Source organism: Bos mutus, chromosome 17 (genome assembly GCF_027580195.1).
Source record: "Bos mutus isolate GX-2022 chromosome 17, NWIPB_WYAK_1.1, whole genome shotgun sequence".
NCBI lineage: Eukaryota > Metazoa > Chordata > Mammalia > Artiodactyla > Bovidae > Bos > Bos mutus.
Window position 1 is genome coordinate 22,249,392 of NC_091633.1, and position 17,512 is coordinate 22,266,903.

Sequence of the window (17,512 nt, forward strand, 5' to 3'; positions counted from 1 at the left end):
AATCTGGTCATGGATTATTTCTGCTGCATTTTCCATCCAATTAGCTGGATTTATGGCTCCAAATTCAGCCAGGAACCAGCCCATGATTTTTTTCTCCATATTCTTTGCAGGGGTCTGTTTGAATCACTGAATTCAGAGTTTCTGCCAATTTTTTCTTGGCTCACTGGTTGGCAGTTTCCTTTTGCAGCTCAGAACCCCAGGAGAAAGGACTTCCGTCTTTAGAGCGATCCTGTCTCCTTTAAGCTGCTAAGATAGCTCCTAGGTCCTGTGTCTTCATTAATTAAAAAAAATACAGTAATGCTGAATTCTGCCTTCTTTCCATTCTACTGGCTGATGTTCAGAGGTTGAATGAAACTTGGTCTCCATCTGAAGAACTTTGAGGTAGACAGAAAATCCTGCAAGGGTTTCCCTGTGGTGGACAAGATCTGGGAGGGCTTGATTCTTTCTCACGGTGACCTGCAGGAAGCTGTGCCTTATGCCAGAGATGGCTTTTTTGATAAGGAAGAATTGATGTGAGTTCTAATTAAAATTAAGAAAAAATTAATCTTTAATCCTGGCAGGTCTTGGACTCCATGGGCAGGTTTGATTAAACAAATCTGAAGCCTTCTATATTCAGAATCCAGAAAGATCTGAGCCAAGTCATACAAATTCATCTGCGGAGAATGAAAAATACTGATTCATTGTCCTTGGTTGCCTTTGACAACGCATGTTATTTACCATCCCCCTCCTCATCATTCCAGAAGGGAGACATTAGTGATGGCGCCTGGAGATGGCATCTGTGTGATTATGCCACCATGGGCTCAAACGGATGGCTCAGCTCCGTAGTCCCCTCAGCCACATGCCTTCCTGAGAGCCTGGTGTAGAGCCCCCCAAAGCAGGACCCTCACTCTCCTGTCCTGGAGAGCTCTACCCTACATGCTGCTAAGTCGCTTCAGTCGTGTCCGACTCTGTGCGACCCCATAGACGGCAGCCCATCAGGCTCCCCCATCCCTGGGATTCTCCAGGCAAAAATACTGGAGTGGGTTGCCATTTCCTTCTCTGATGCATGAAAGTGAAAAGTGAAAGTGAAGTTGCTCAGTCGTGTCCGACTCTTAGCGACCCCATGGACTGCAGCCTACCAGGCTCCTCTGTCCATGGGATTTTCCAGGCAAGAGTACTGGAGTGGGGTGCCATTGCCTTCTCCTACCCTACATAGGCAAGGCCAAGTTCGTGGTTCCCGTTGTTGCCTTATACTTGGTTATTTCCCCCTCCCAGAAATATACTAAAAGTATCCTCTGTCCTCCCTGATAGAGGAATTGCTCTGGGAGGCAGTAGTTTTTGGTTCAACTATCACTTTCGTGGCCACATGAAGATGGGGCTTTCTTCTAGCAAATTGTGGCCTGGTCTTGGCAAACCAGAGGGTGCACGTCACGAAGCTCAGGGCTGCCGTAAGACTTTTTTTGTGTGGGGGAGCCCGGGCTCTGTTGCAGATTCCGGGGCCTTTGGCAGTGGAGGGGGATGCATTCAGTGGCCTTGATGCGCTGGTCACAGCTCTCGTGTCCACATTTGTCACACATTCTGTCACAGCACTAAGGTTACAGTGTCAGCCTTGGAGCTGTCCTCTGGCCTCAGCACCACCAGGGACACCCAACGATGTGGATGCACCTTAACCCCCTGGGGAGAGACACCCTTGGTCTGTGGAGGTCACCGTGTCACTTCTTCACGGTCCAGGAGACTCTGTGTGACTCCCCAGGGAGAGTTGTGCAGGTTTCACCAAAGATCGTCATGTGATGGAAATTCTGAGCGTTGGGATGGTGACTTCGGTAAGGGAGAAAAAATGAATTTAGAAAGATGTAAATTGAGGTGATGTCCAAATTGGCTTCTTTGACTTGGGACTTTGGGGGAACTGAATCTGAGAACATAAAGGATTTTGAAGGGCTGGAACCTTGGCAAGATTGGAAGGGATCAATGTCACATTGTAAGCTGACAACTCCCTCCATGTTAAAAAAAAATAGAAGATGCATATTAATTGTGTGTGTATGTGTGTGTGTGTGTACAAGAAACCGTGGCACTTTTGTTCACAGTGAGATCTGATGAACCAACTGTATTTGTAATGGAAGTGTAGTTGGTTTGCAATATGATATTAGTTTCAGGTGTGCTGCTGCTGCTGCTAAGTTGCTTCAGTCGTGTCCAACTCTGTGCGACCCCGTAGACGGCAGCCCACCAGGCTCCCCCGTCCCTGGGATTCTCCAGGCAAGAATACTGGAGCAGGTTGCCATTTCCTTCTCCAAGTTTCAGGTGTACAGCATGGTAATTCAGCATTTTTACAGATTAACCTCCATTGAAATGAGTCGCCAGTCCAGGTTCAATGCACGATACTGGATGCTTGGGGCTGGTGCACTGGGACGACCCAGAGGGATGGTATGGGGAGGGAGGAGGGAGGAGGGAGGACGGTTCAGGATGGGGAACACATGTATACCTGTGGCGGATTCATTTCGATATTTGGCAAAACTAATACAATATTGTAAAGTTTAAAAATAAAATAAAATTTAAAAAAAGTAAAAAAAAAGTAACTTAAAAAAAAAAAAAGGTATTACAAGGTCATAGCTCTAATTCCCTGCGGAACCACCTGTCTGAAGAGACTGCCACAGGTTGATATAATTTTTGTTGGCATTAATGGGTGTGTGACCCCAGAACAGAGGTCCCAGGTGGGCAGACTGGAGGCTGTATCTGATTCAGGGGTGTGCGTGTGCTTATTTAATTTTCTGCCACCCTGTAAAAATTGGCTAATTGTATAGACATCTGGATTTCCAATTTCTTATGAAATTCACAAGGTCAGATAGCCCTGGGCCCACACTACTCCCTGTGACCCTTGACCTGGAAGTGACCAATGGACGCCCCTGTGTGTAAGTCCCTGCACCCAAATCACCACAGTCTCCACCCCTTCCTCTCGTCTCCCTGCTGGAGGTGGACGGACGTCTGTGATTTCTCACCACACTTGTACTGTTGGTTTTCTGATAGTAGGTTTCAGAGGAAAGGGAGCTACTTCTTGTCCCCTGGTCTCTATAAGTCACGGATGATAGATGTCATTTGTCACTCTGATAGAGAAGTCCATGTCTTTCTAGGCATAAGAGGAAAGCTGGAAATTGGATTGTGTTCTGTCAAACAGTGTCTGAGGGGCTGAGAATCCTTGAGATCAAACCGCAGGAGAAATGATTGAAGGAGCATGAGTGTTGAGCCCTGTGATGAGAAGAAAAGGCCCCGGGAGAGGTGAAGAGGAGGACGTGACAGCTCTTTTGAAGTCTTTTGAGGACCATCCTCTGGAATACGGAGGAGATTTGTGCTTTTTAGGTTCCAAGAGTGGAAGTCAAAAGGGAACTACTTGGGCTCAACATAAATAAAAATAATGCAGAGTGAGTGAGTTTGGGGGGTTGGTAAGCTTTCAGACAGGTGATGTCAGTTCAGATGCTAACTCCGTGGGGAGCACCTTTATGAGCTAGTAGCAAAGTATCATTCGAAGTATCATTCCTATGGCTTTCCCATCATGAAGTCAGTTGATAATTGACTTTTTCTGAATTTGAAAGACTTATTTCCATCCTAATAACCTGGAAGACCTATGTATCCATTTCCTCTTGGTGCTGTAACAAATCAACATGAACTTAGTAGCTTTAAACAAAACAAATTTATTATCTGATAGGATGGGAGGTCAGGACCCTAAAATGGGTTGCTTGGCAGGGCTGCCTTGCTTCTGAAAGCTCTAGCAGAAAATCTGTTTGCCTTTTCCAGCTTCTGGAGGCTGCCTGCATTTCCCGACTATGGCCCCCTCTTCCAAGTCAACACTGTAGCATCTTCAAATCTCTCTCTCTCTGACCACTGGTTCCATCATCACCTCTGTTTCTCTGACTCTGACCCTCCTGCCTGTCTCTAATAAGGACCTTTAGGCTCACCTGGATAACCCAGCTCAGGGCTCCCCACCTCTGGGTCCCAGAACCGGTACCTCCTATCAGATCAGCAGCTACATTAGATTAGAAATACAGTGCACAATAAATGTAATACACCTGAATCATCCGAAACCACCCCATCCACTCCTGGTCCATGGAAAAATTGTCTCCCACAAAGTCGGACCCTGGGGCCAAAAAGGTTGGAGACGGTGGACCCAGATACTTCTTTCATCCCAAGGTTCTTTTCTCAGTTACATCTGCAGTCTCTTTGGCACATGTATTAGTTTTCTGTAGCTCCCATAATAGGTTCCCACAAACTCAGTGGCTTGAACAACATAAATTTGTTGTCTTACAGTTCTGGAGGCCGGAAGTCTGAAATCAAAGTGTGGTCAGCTCCTCCCTTCCTCCAGAAGCTCTGGGGCAGAGTCCTTCCTGGCCTCTTCCAGCCTCTGGTGGCTCCAAGTGTTCCTGGGCTTATACCCGTATCCTTGCAGTCTCTGCCTCTGTCTTCACATGTCTTGCCCTTGTGTCTCCGTGTGACCTTATTGTCCTGTAAGGGCACTTGTCATTGGATTTAGGGCCATCGTAATTTAGAATGATCTCATCTCAAGATCCTTAGGTTAATTATATCTGCCAAAACCCTGTTTCCAGGAACTTTCCTGGTGGTTCAGTGGCTAATACTCCAAGCTCCCAATACAAGGGGCCCCAGACTCGCTTCCCAGTTGGGGAACTAGGTCTGGTATGCTGCAATGAATATCAAAGCTCCCAGGTGCCTCAGCTAAGACCTGGCACATCAAATAAAATAAATAGTAAATAAGTATGTTTAAAAGACCCTGTTTCCAAATAAGGTCACATTCATGGTGCTGGGGGCTAGAACATGGATGTATCATTTTGGGGTCACAATTCCAACCCCCATGTAAAGTGACATATTCTGAAAATTAAGATCCAGACAGCTCCGGGGGTCTTTATGCTGCCAGAAAGACTTCCCAGATGGTGCATTGGTAAAGAATCCACCTGCCAATGTAGGAGATGCAAGATACACGGGTTCAATCCCTGGGTCGGGAAGGTCTTCTGGAGGAGGAAATGGCAACCCATTCCAGTATTCTTGCCTGGGAAATCCCATGGACAGAGGAGCCTGGCAGGTTACAGTCCATGGGGTTGCAAAGAGTCGGATATGACTGAGCAACTGAGCAGCAGCAACATGCTTTCAGAAACAACACATTTTCTGTTCTTTGCTAAGTTTCTTTAAAAGTCTTTAGAGGAAGGAAGAAAAATGCAATTTCCACGTTGTAATTATGATTTAATCTTTGAACGTCTATCTTCCTGACTAAGTGATGGCCTCCTGTTTTCATGTGTCAGTAGCTGTATTGTTTGTCAGCGAGCTGTGGTCTCCAGAACCACAGAAGCCTGGCATACGTCACCAGCAGGCGATGAACTCATTCACGCTTGGAGAGAAATCAATGTAAACTCACGCTGATCTTGAAGAGAGTACCCTCCAACTTTTGGCTGCAATAATTAAGTTTCCAGCCTTCTGATATCAGCTGGACTTGCAATAATGAGATGCTAAAGGCCTCATAAAAGGGAATTAACATTTTAAAGCCTTCTCTGCCCCAGGGAAGGTCTTTATTTCCAAACTTGGTTTGCAAAGGGCAAGGGTAGGCAGCGGATGTGCTGTTGAAAAGAAAACATAAAGTTTTCTGCTGCTGGTGTGGGGTCACTAAACAGCCCAATGTCACCTTTGGAGAACGCAGGAAGCTTTGAGAGAGCAGCTGCATTTCTTAGGTTATCATGTAGCCCCTGCAAAATGCTGTGTGACCTGGTTTTCTTAAGTGGTTGGATTCACAGAGACATGAGGTGGCAAGGTGGGCGTGTCCTGAACATGTTCCTTAGAGACGTGGTGTGCATTGATGCCACTGAGCCAGAGACATAACGATTCAGGTGGAGAGGATTGGACAGGTGTGGTAGGTAGTGGGATCTGCAGGCCAGGGATGAAATTCTGCGTTGGTGAGCTTTGCTTTGTTTTGGTTGCAAGTAACAGAAATTCAGGGCTTCCCAATGCAGAAGACCCAGAAGACTCGGGTTCAATCCCTGGGTCGGGAAGATCCCCTGGAGGGGTAAATGGCAACCCTCTCCAGTTATTCTTGCCTGGAGAATCCCATGGACAGAGGAGCCTGGCGGGCTACAATCCATGGGTTTGCAAAGGGTTGGGCGTGACTGAGCTACTAAACAACAACAACAGTAGAAATGCAAATCCAACCATCTTAAGCCAAAGGGAGAGATATTAATACACTGACGTGCAACCAAAGGAGCCGTGGTGACTTCAGGTGAAGGTGTATCCAGAGAAACATATAGACTTAATCTCTCCCCTTCTCTCATTTCTGCCTTCCTCTGTGTGGTTTTGTGCATCTTTTCCCGTGCTCATGCTGCCTCCTGGGCCCAGCAACCCTCCGCCACTGCCTGTACCTGGAGAAAGCTCGGTTGTCTTCTGGATTTGGGTCAGGTGCACCTGCTCTGTGCTTCCACCTTCTTCCTGCTGTTCTGCATCTCCAATCCACGCCCCCCCGCCCGCCACCGCTGCAGTCCTCACCTTTGTGCTTCTGTCCCCCATGTAGACGTGAGTATTAGGGACTCAGTGCACTGTGCGTCCTTGTGCAGGTGGCAGGTTTGCCCCTTGAAGGCAGGTCCATGTCTTACTTCTCTTCCTGCCCTGAAGGGTCTGTTAGAAGGAGCAGTGACACCCACCACAGCCCATGGTGACACTAGGCCAGACTCTGTTCCCCTGATTTTAAACACATTACAGCCTGCAATGTACCTAGCAGCCCCACAGAGTAGGTCCCAGTATTATCCCATTTTACAGCCCAGAAAACTGAGGCTGGAGAAGTTTAAGTGTCTAGGTTGTACATAAATATTAGTCCATTTCGTGTCCAAATTTATGGTGCAGAAAAGTAGATAAACAGTCCCTTCCTACTTCTTCTCATTTAAAGACAGACGTTTCTGAAAATCTAGATTTTTATGCAAGATTTTTGACTTTTCAATGTTGGCACATCATCCAGTGGAAAGAGATGTGCAAATGCCCGGGGTCTGTCGTTTTCACCTCTGTGTGTCCTGTGCTGTAGGAGCAGGTTCACTAATGAAAGATGGGGCCCCGTCACAGGTGAGAGTGAGATTGAGGACCTTGTGGGGACCCCACGATGTTGATGAAGTGGGTTCAGAACAGTCTCTGCACTGACTTACCTTGAAAGGGTCCTTGTCTGCCGTGGGCTCCTACAAGCTTCCAGAGAAACCCTCAGATGGATCCTAATTTTATCAGAAGGAGATGGAGAGAAATCCTAGAGTAGTTTAAGCCCATTTCTCTCTCTTTCAGCGATGCTTGGCAAACGTTCCTCCAGAAAACACTGTTCTTCTATTTCTGGGCATGAATTTCCTTCCCTTCACCCATCACCAGGAGCCAGGCAGCTAAGAATAAGTCGTCAGGCAGCTTGGATGTTATTGCCTAATTTTGTCCTTCTTTATGCTGGTAATTTGGACTTTTATTGTTCCATTCTGATGGGAGATGTGTCATATATTTCCTGTTGGCCAGAGGATAGCTATTGCTGCATCCCCAACCTTTTGTTCCATCAGCATCACTCTGATTTCAATATTAATTAGATCTTTTGTTCCTTTCTGTCTTTAGCATCTCTAATGAAGAACTAACATTCTGGAATTGTTTTGGCGTCATGTGGAGAAACCCTGGAATGAGCCAGGGTAGGTCTGCGAGCCTACTGGCTTCCCTCCCTCAGTAAACATGCCCGCACGCTTCCTTCTCCTCTGCTGGCCACCTCTCACCTCTCCTCTCCATCAGGCCCTGCTCAGGGCAAGGTCCTGGGGGTTCACTGGGGTCTTGGGTCTGTGACTGTATCATCAGTATCAAGTAGGACCAACTATGACTATAGTGCCTCTGTCTCCTGGCACATTTATCCTTGATGTTTTGGAGCTTGGTTTACAATTTCAGCTCCTACCAGGAGTTTTGATGGTGGGCAGAATGTATCAGCTTTATATTCAAATTCATTGAGTTTCCTGGAGAAACTCAAATCATTTAATGCAATTTATTTAAAAATTTTTTTAAATTTATACAATTTTAAAAAGTTACTTTCCATTTACAAAACATTGGCTATATTCTCTGTGTGGTACAATACAGCCTTGTGCCTATCTTTTTTAAAAAATTTATTTATTTACTTAACTGTGCCAGGTCTTAGTTGGGGCACAAGGGAGCTTCCATCTTCATTGCAGTACACTGGACCTTTTAGCAGCAGCATTGCAAACTCTTAGTTGTGGCATGTGGAATCTAGTTCCCTAACCAGGGACTGAATCCACGCCCCTGCACTGGGAGTGCGGAGTCTTAGCCACTGGACCACCAGGGAGGTCTGGAGCCTGTCTTATACGCAATAGTTTGTACCTCCCACTCCACAGCCCTAGATGTCCCTCCTCACCCATTTAAATAAACTTTAGAAGTTACCCATCTAAGAAAAATGATGCATGGGGCATTTAATTATTGTTGCAGAAATGAGGGTCACCCAGTTGGTAAGCGCCAGGGCTGGGGTTTGACTTTGGGCAGCTTGACTCTGAGTCTGGGCTCTCAGCTTCGGCTTTACAGACAGCTTCCCAATTTCACAGGGAACTTAGCCCCATTGGAGTGGTTAGGGTGCTTATTTCAGGGGCAGGGTTCTCCCCTCTACTTTGAGATTATCTGCACATTGACTTATTTTATGCATATCGTGAGGTTAAGATTATCTTCCAAAGATTAAACTGTAGCCTCTTTTTCTACATTTCAAATGTATACAGGGAAATTTCCTCATGTCGGAAACTGGTGAACATAAAAAGAAATCCATGGACTTTCCTGATGATCCAGTGGCTAAGATTTTGTGCTCCCGATGCAGGGGGCCCAGGTTCGATCCCTGGTCAGGGAACTAGATCCCATATGCCACATGCCGCAATAAAGATGGAAGATCCCACATGCAGCAATTAAGACTTGGTACAGCCCAATAAATACATAAATGTTTATTTAAAGAGAAAATCCAACCAGAAAGAGCTAGAACTGACTTCCTCAGCCAAAAACGACTAGTACAGCACAGACTTGATGGGCACGAATGAGAAAAAACTTCGGAGAGTCCCCTGAATATGCAGGGGTCTTGCATGAGCAGTTTATTCCTGCTTTGTTGGTACTTATCCCTAGTCCGATATGGACTTTGGGAAAGTAACTCTGCCGTTCGTTAGCAGTTGGTGGAAATACAAATTCTGTCTTAGCCAGAAACAATGGAATGGGGTTTTCCTGGGACTGGATGGTCTGGATTACGTGTGTTTGCACACCTGCTCAGTTGCTCAGTCATGTCTAACTCTCTGTGACCCCCATGGCCTGTAGCCTGCCAGGCTCCGCTGTCCATGGGATTTCCCAGGCAAGAATTCTGGAGTGGTTTGCCATTTCCTGCTTGAGATCTTCCCGACTGAGGGATTGAACCCACATCTCTTGCACCTCCTGCATTGGCAGGCGGATTCTTTACCACTGCACCACTTGGGAAACCACTGGATTATGTAGCCGCCTATTAAACAAATGGACTCTTATCTCTTCTAATCCATTTTCAAGAGCAGTGGGCTTCCAGCAGGAAACGATCATTTATATTCTTATACTCAGTGTATTCCTTCTACACTACTCTTGGATTAATTTGCCAAGGAAACATTTCAGGTTTAACTTGAAATGTTAAGAGACAATCTCAGATTTCAAAGCACTGCTTTTGACTCCTATTTCTCCCTGCAGAGTTGCCTTAACCTTCTTAAAGGGCCCCTCTTCAAATGTTTCAGATATTTTTGACCACTTCTAAAGCTCAGTTTAACGGGCTCTTTTTAAAATGAAAGGCCCCAGCCCAAAGCGATTGCCCTAATGTAGTTATCTTTTAATGCTCCGGACGCGAAAGCAGTTTCCATCATCAAGGATTTCGGCCATGTCACTCCTCAAGGGATGTGTTCAGAGAAGTGAATGTATCATGACTTCCTAACATCCTTTGTGTCTGACACTTGATAACTATTCGGGTTACACTCTGATGACTTCTTTTCCTACGTGCACAGTTGTAGGAAGAGTAGTCCGCGGTCCGTGCTGAGACTGGCTGTGTGTCTGAAGCCCACTCGTGTGGATGGTGGATTTCCATATGGCTTTTTTTAAAAAGAACTTTTTAATTTTGATTTTATTTGGCTACATCAGGTCTTAGCTGTGGGCCAGGGATCAAACCCGCATCCTCTGGTTTAGAAGGCGACGTCTTAACTACTGGGTCACCAGGGAAGTCCCTCCATGTGCTTCTGACAGCCTTCTTGAGTGACGGGATAGTGGCGAGAATCTTGAAGGATTTTCCACTTTGATACCAGTGCTTGCATTCTGGCCCAGGTTGAGACAGAAGGGACTTTGGTCAAGGAGTTGGGCCAAAGGATTTTGGTTTCACAAATAGGATGCAAATAATATAGAATAAATAAAACATGTAGTAGGACCCCACTCCCTAGCATGCGCCACTCCAGACATCACTAATCCATCCCAGCACTCCTTCCTTCTACAGCCCCGACTTCTTCTTAAGCAGAGATCCCTTGAGCAGCCACTGTGGAGTGATTTGAATTGGCAAGTGAGACAAACCTATTTCCTATTTCTGATAAAGCCTGTGGGGGAACTAGCAAATGTTTTCATAAGAATTGAGGAGCATGATGCTAATGAGGCCATGATATGGACCGTAAAATCTGATATATTGAGAAAAAGAAGCAAAACACAGTATTTCTGTGCTATTGCACTACATCCTATTGATTTCGGGGAGACATAGCAGTAAGTAGCAGCTGGAAGCAAGACCTTAGCTCCCTGATTGGGAATTGAACCCTGGTCGTCTGGGTGGAAACCAGGAATCCTAACTGCTAAATGACAGGGGCCAGGGACTGGAATCTAAGTCGCAATCCTAGTCTACCCTGAAAGGAGAATCAGACAAGAAGACAGAAGGCATAGAAGAAAGTATATTATGTATTAGAAAAGCAGAGTACATGTGGAAATATCCATGGGTAAACTCAGCATGAGAGTTGCTTGAGTTGAGCCTTTGGGAAGTTAAAATCCTTTCTAAGAGGAGGAATCTTCTTCTTGCTGAGTCGTCGCTTCAGATGTGTCCAACTCTTTGTGACCCCATAGACTGTAGCCCACCAGGCTCTTCTGTCCATGGGATTCTCCAGGCAAGAATACTGGAGTGGGTTGCCATGCCCTCCTCCAGGGGATCTTCCTGACCCGGGGATCTAACCTGTGTCTCTCATGTCTCCTGCTTTGGCAGGTGGGTTCTTTCACTAGTGCCATCTGGAAAGCCCCGTCTTCTTTGACTCTCTGGCTGGTTTGTCTCAGGACCCTCCCCTGGGTGTGCTCACACACCTCTTAGTCAAGATGGATTTCATTGCAAAGGCATATAGGAGGAAAATAGCAAGACTTAGTATGGTCTGGCATCCCCTGCCTTTTTGACCCTGGGAAGACTTTTTCACGTGTGTAGCATCTCCCTTGCCCCAAGCATGGAAAATGTATTACCTCTTGATCTCCTAATAGGGTCTGGCTCCTCTTTTTTGCACCCAGTGTCTGATTATCCACCCTATTCCTGTTGTCGTTTCTTGTATAGAAGTACAGATCTTGAAATGTAGACAAGAGTCCAGCCACAAATAGGTAACCCGGAGCCCATCTGTCTCTTACCTCAAGAAATGTAAACAGGGGACTGGTAGTGAGTGTCCAACCTGGAGCCCATCTTTTCCTCACCCCAGGAGGTGTGAACAGGAGGCCAGTTGTAAGTATCCAGCCGAGGGCTTACCTGTCTCCTGTCTCGCTATCATCTCAGGATGTCCTTAGACCAAAGGTCATAAGGTGATAGTGCTCGGTGCTCCGTCAGTGTCTGACTGTGACCCCATGGAGCCCGCCAGGCTCCTCTGTCCGTGGGATTCTCGCAGGCAAGAATACTGGAGTGGGTTGCCATTTCCTTCTCCAGGGGATCTTCCCAACCCAGAGACCGAACCTGAGTCTCCAGCATTGACAGGTGGATTCTTTAGCACTGAGCTACCTGGGAATCCCATAAAATGATAGGCTTTGAGGCAAATACAGTCCCTAAGACAAGCCCCCACACAGAGCAAAGTACTTTTAAAATGTGTTCTTAGATGTCAACACTCAAACGTGAGTAAATGCCACTGAGCCCTGGATCTTCCATCTCTCTTGCAAAGTCAGAAGGTCTCTGCACACAACCCTGACGTTCCCGCGAGGCAGCGGAGGGCTCGGGGGGGCGGGAGGCTAACCCCTTTGAGCAGGGCTTGGGGTGCTCCCTCGAGTTTTTCATAATCCCTGAGTTTTCTGCCTTTCAGAGAAGACCTCCTTTCTTCATTTATGTCACCTCCCTGGGCCCAGAGGGATTGGATTGTTGCCTCAACCCCCATCAGCCTCCACAGAAGCTCCATCATCCCAGGCTAGTCGTGCTGAAAAAAAAAGGGGGGGATGAATTATATGGGTAAACTGAATTCTATTACAAATACCTTAGATAAATAAGTTGTATTAAGTGAGATGTATTAGACCAATGTATTAGATGCAATTATTGTAATTTATTGCTCACACAGGTAGAGGTTTTCGTGAGGCAGAGTCATTTAAGAACAGCTGTAATTTCGCCATGGGGCTACTTCTGTGTTTTCTTACCAGTCTGGAAATTTTTATATCCAGGATTTTAATCAGCTCATGTCACACTGGCAAGGACTCCAAGTTGATCAAGGGGATGAATTCCAGGGACTCCTGTGCTACCGAGGCATTGCTGCGCTTCACCCCTCCCTCTGTGACTGGCTCAGCCTGGCTAGGCTCTGAGTCGCCGGTCCCTCTCAGAAAATCTCCTCTGAGAAGTCTGGATACCCAGCCTTTCCTTGGCAGTGCTGAGCCAACCCTGTCTTTGCCAGATCTTAGGCTGGGCCTTTCATCCTCCGTCTTTTCCACATTCAGATTTTGGAGGAATTGGTGATGAGGTCATTGTTGGCATTTTCTTTTTCCCTTCCCCTGGAGTCTCAGAGACTTTAAACAAAACAAAACAAAACAAAACCCCTCTCAACTACTTTTTATACCTTGAGTCCCCAATTCACAGCATGCTTTGATACAAAAGTTTCTCAGGGAAATTTTCAGAAGTACTTTCAAAATCAGCTTGGAAAACACAAACCCTGCAGATTTCTCATTCCCCTGAGAATATGCTTATCCTGCCAAAATGCCTTTCTTTTATATGACTAATTGCTGTGCAAACCCTGGACACCTAAGCTTGTGACTCCAGCCTGTGTGCCAGCGGAACCTCATTCAGAGTGCTTCTCTCCACCAGGTTCAGTGTCTGCTGTCCGAGCTGGTTCAGGAGGCTGAGCAGCACCATATGCTGGGCTCTTACCAGATAAACAGCTCTTCATCCCTCCCGGGCCACCGTTTGATGCATAGGAAGTGCTTGGATCTTTTCCTAAACTCACAAGTGTTGGTGGTGCTGTGAAAAATCTCCCAATGTCGAGGGCTACAAAGCTAAAATGAAAACATTCCCCAGAGAAGCATATGCTGAATTTTCAACAAACCGTAATCTTGGGCCTAATTTGTTGGTGTGGTTTTGACAAGGGGCACAATTTTGGAAGCACTTGTCTGTTGAGGTAGAATCAAACCTTGTTGAATATGCTTCAGATGGGGATTTTTTTCTCCTAGTGGAAAAGAGCCAGAATGTTGTTATTTCTTCATGGAAGCGGGCTGACTAGCAGAATGCAGTCATTGAGTGGTGATGCTTGACTGACAAGGGGGAAGATGAAGTTGGATGGAAGCGAGTGTCAGCTTTAAAAAAATGCATGAAGTAAAAAGTCCCAAGTTAAGTTTTATTTGGGGCAAAATGAGGACTGTAGCCCAGGAGACAGCACCTCAGACAGCTCTGAGAAACTGCTCCAAAGAGGCGGGGTGCAAGGGGAGGTCAAAATCACCAGTGTGATTTTGGTGAAGGGGGTACACATGCAATCAAACACATTTTTTTTAGAAGGTTGTACCTAGTCATGAGGAACAGTCATCACCATGAAAGATTCTAGTGCTTTTCTAGATATGAGGAGGTACAAGAATTGGGCTCATAAAATTGGCTCCTGAAAAACATCTAACTATCAGACCTGTCCTGCCAGTTTTTCCCCGAAATACAGAGTGCCTCATTTCTGCTCTCCACCCTGAACTCCTTTCAGGGGTGTTGAATATTGGCAACAGCACGATTTAATACTTGTAGAGGTGGATGGGGGGCTTCCCAGGTGACGCTAGTGGTGAAAGAACCTGCCTGCCAATGCAGGAGACACAAGAGACTCGGGTTTGATCCCAGGGTCAGGAAGATCCCCTGGAGGGGGGCATGGCAACCCGCTCCAGTATTCTTGCCTGGAGAATCCCGTGGACAGAGGAGCCTGGCAGGCTACAGTCCATAGGGTCGCAGAGAGTCGGACATGACTGAAGCAACTTAGCAAGCACACACAGAGGTGCATGGCACGTGCTGTTGGCAAGTACCAATTTGTAGTTGACAGGGCATCAATGGGTCTGCAGTGGAGGGGTGTCCCAGGCATCTCGGATGAAGGTGACCTGAAGGTTGGTGAACCTGAGGCAACCAGCGATGTCTGAGCATCTTGTAAACAAATCTTACTGTCCTAACAGTCACTGCTGTTGACAGTGTTTTGCACAGGCATCTCCCTTCTCCACTCGTGCCTTCTCAAGGGCAAGGACTCTTGGGTTTGCTTTGTGTCCTCAGAGCCCTGCTTGGACCTCAGTGCGTATCATCACTGAGTTTTAACCTCAGACTTGCTGCGAGCTCTCTGTGCCTTTGAGATGGATCCTCATCCTCCCCAGGCTGCAGAGTTGCATTCTCTGAGGTCTCTGTAGCACCAAGACTTTAAGATTCTGTAAGGAGGAGTGTGTTTCGGATGAGCTGGGAAGGGAAAGAAGTGAAATGGTCTCCATTCTGCTCACACTGGCTCTGAGATCTGCCCTTGCTGGGAGGACCGGATAATCAGTCAGTTCTGGGCTGGGCGCTGGGCACATTGCTTTGGAAGGATGAAGAACTGACACGTCCCAGCCGTGATCTGACTAGGAAAATGAGATTGATCTGCATGAAAAGAGGATTAACAAGAATAAATGAGTCTGACAGCAAAGCCTCATGATCAGAACTTGACAGTGAATGAGGGAGTCTCCTTAGAGTGGAGGCTTTCAGTGTGGTGCTGGACATGATGGATGGATGGGGAGAGGCTCACAAGACCTGCCTGTTACTGTTGTATGATATGAGCAGATCTGAGCAGAGCACTTCATCTCTCATTTATTCTGCACAGTTCCTGTACATCTACAAGGTACTGGGCCCTGTGCTGTGAGCCTGGGCTGCAGAGAATTAAGTAAGACAGCATGCTTGTCCTCAAAAGACTTGCCTTATGATCTCAGAGGCAGAGAAGTAAGCATTCATATATTAACTCATAGTCTATGAATGTACATATGTGGACATACAGAAGGTTGCTTGAGTCAGGATCCATGGACTTGTCTCCTGGAAATCTTCGTGAGGATAATTTGACTTTGCATATTCATTTTTTAGGCTCTAGTGGTAAAGAAGGCGTCTGCCAATGCAGGAGACATAAGAGATGTGGGTTCGATTTTTGGGTCAGGAAGATCCCTTGGAGAAGGAAATGGAAATCCATTCCAGTATTCTTGCCTGGAGCATCGCATTTACAAGGGAGCCTGGCAGGCTATATAGTCCATCGTGTCACAAAGAGTCAGACATGACTGAAGCGCCTTAGCACCCTTTCATTTTTTTATAATATGAACTCCTGAGAATTCAATTTCATGTTGAAATTCTCCAGGCAAGAATACTGGAGTGGGTTGCCATTCCTTTCTCCAGCGGATCTTCCCGACCCAGGGACTGAACCAGGGTCTCCTGCATCACAGGCAGATTCTTTACCGTCTGAGACACTGGGGAAGCCCCACAGTTATATGCATTTGGCCCCAAATAACATCGTGTGCTTACCTTCACATGTCTCCATATACACATATATGGGTAGAAATTGTGCATCTTCTAATCTGATTACCGTTGTTACTCTGCCTGGTCATGTATTCATCAGTATATATTGGCATAACCTGTGGGGCACACGAGCACAATGGTAAGGGTCTCCACATCTTCCAGAGATGTGTGATGCCTTCTTCTGGTGGCTAAGCAAATCAGTGGTGATGGTGTCCTTGACCTCTGGCCTTCAGGAAGACATTAGAGACTGAATTATGACCCCTGAGAAGCCCTTGGCTAATAAAATGTTATAAGAACTGGAAGATACATTTACAAAAAGTGTAGGTGATAATAGTACACAGAGAGAACCAACACACTATAAATTGCTCAAGGGTTCTGGGCACAGAGTTAAATATGCATATACTGCCCATCTGTGCAATTATATGTGTGTATATATATATACACACACACACGTGTGTGTATCTCATATGCATACATGTTACTGTGCATATTCTTTATATTAAAAATCTTAAATTCTGTGCCTAGTGAATGAAATGGAGAAGGCAGTGGCACCCCACTCCAGTACTCTTGCCTAGGAAATCCCATGGATGGAGGAGCCCAGTGGGCTGCAGTCCATGGGGTCGCTGAGGGTTGGACACGACTGAGCGACTTCACTTTCACTTTTCACTTTCATGCATTGGAGAAGGAAATGGCAACCCACTCCAGTGTTCTTTCCTGGAAATTTCCATGGACAGAGGAGCCCGGTGGGCTACAATCCACGGGGTCACAAAGAGTTGGACTCAACCAAGCACAAGCATGACGTTCCCCAACCAGGGACTGGACCTGGGCCCCCAGCAATGAGAGCGTGACGTTCCAACCATTGGACTGTGAGGGAATTCCCTGTTCTAGAGCATCTTATTGTATAAATCTTATCGGATAAACTTTAATGAGGTAACTTAGTCGTCACAAGCACATAGCTCTTTGCAAGAGTCATGATGCAGGCCTCTTTTTAATAAAACAGCTTAAATTGAACTCAAACTGATTACTTTAGATATAACAGAATCCCCTAAAGGCTCGGAATGGCAGTTTTTATTACACTTTGGCCTGAAGACTGAGACTTTTGCCTTGTAGAGGAAACAGAGGATATGGGAGTGTGTAAAGTTTCCTCAGTGGCTGCTGTTCCCCTCCTGAGCCAACGACACAAGAGATGCCCCGGGGCCACTGCTGGCTCTTCCCTAAGTAGCTGATGGAATTCCCCGAGCAAGCCAGTGGGTACAAGCTCCCGTGTATTTACAGGCTATAAAAGCTCAACCCTCTCACAGGAGCCCCTACCGGGCCTTTCTTAAGTCAGTACAATTTGTCACTTGGATTCTTTTTTTTAGCTTACATGGCTTCTAGCAGAGTCTGCCCTGGGGAAGCAAACACTTCATTTCTCTTTCTCCCTGTGGGCACGTGTCTTTCTCTAGATTCCAGGTTAGTTTGTAGCCCTGCCTCAGCAGTTCTCTGATGTGTTTGAGAAAAGTTTTTACTTTTTATACTTTTTTTTTTTTCAATGTGGACCATTTTTAAAGTCTT

The 17,512-nt window shown here is 46.3% G+C and overlaps 1 protein-coding gene across 1 annotated transcript in view; it reads left to right on the forward strand.

The window, feature by feature from the left end:
• Positions 1 to 17,512, forward strand: part of TMEM132B (transmembrane protein 132B) — a 380,713-nt gene that overhangs the window by 342,097 nt on the left and 21,104 nt on the right. The gene's annotated exons all lie outside the window — the stretch shown is intronic.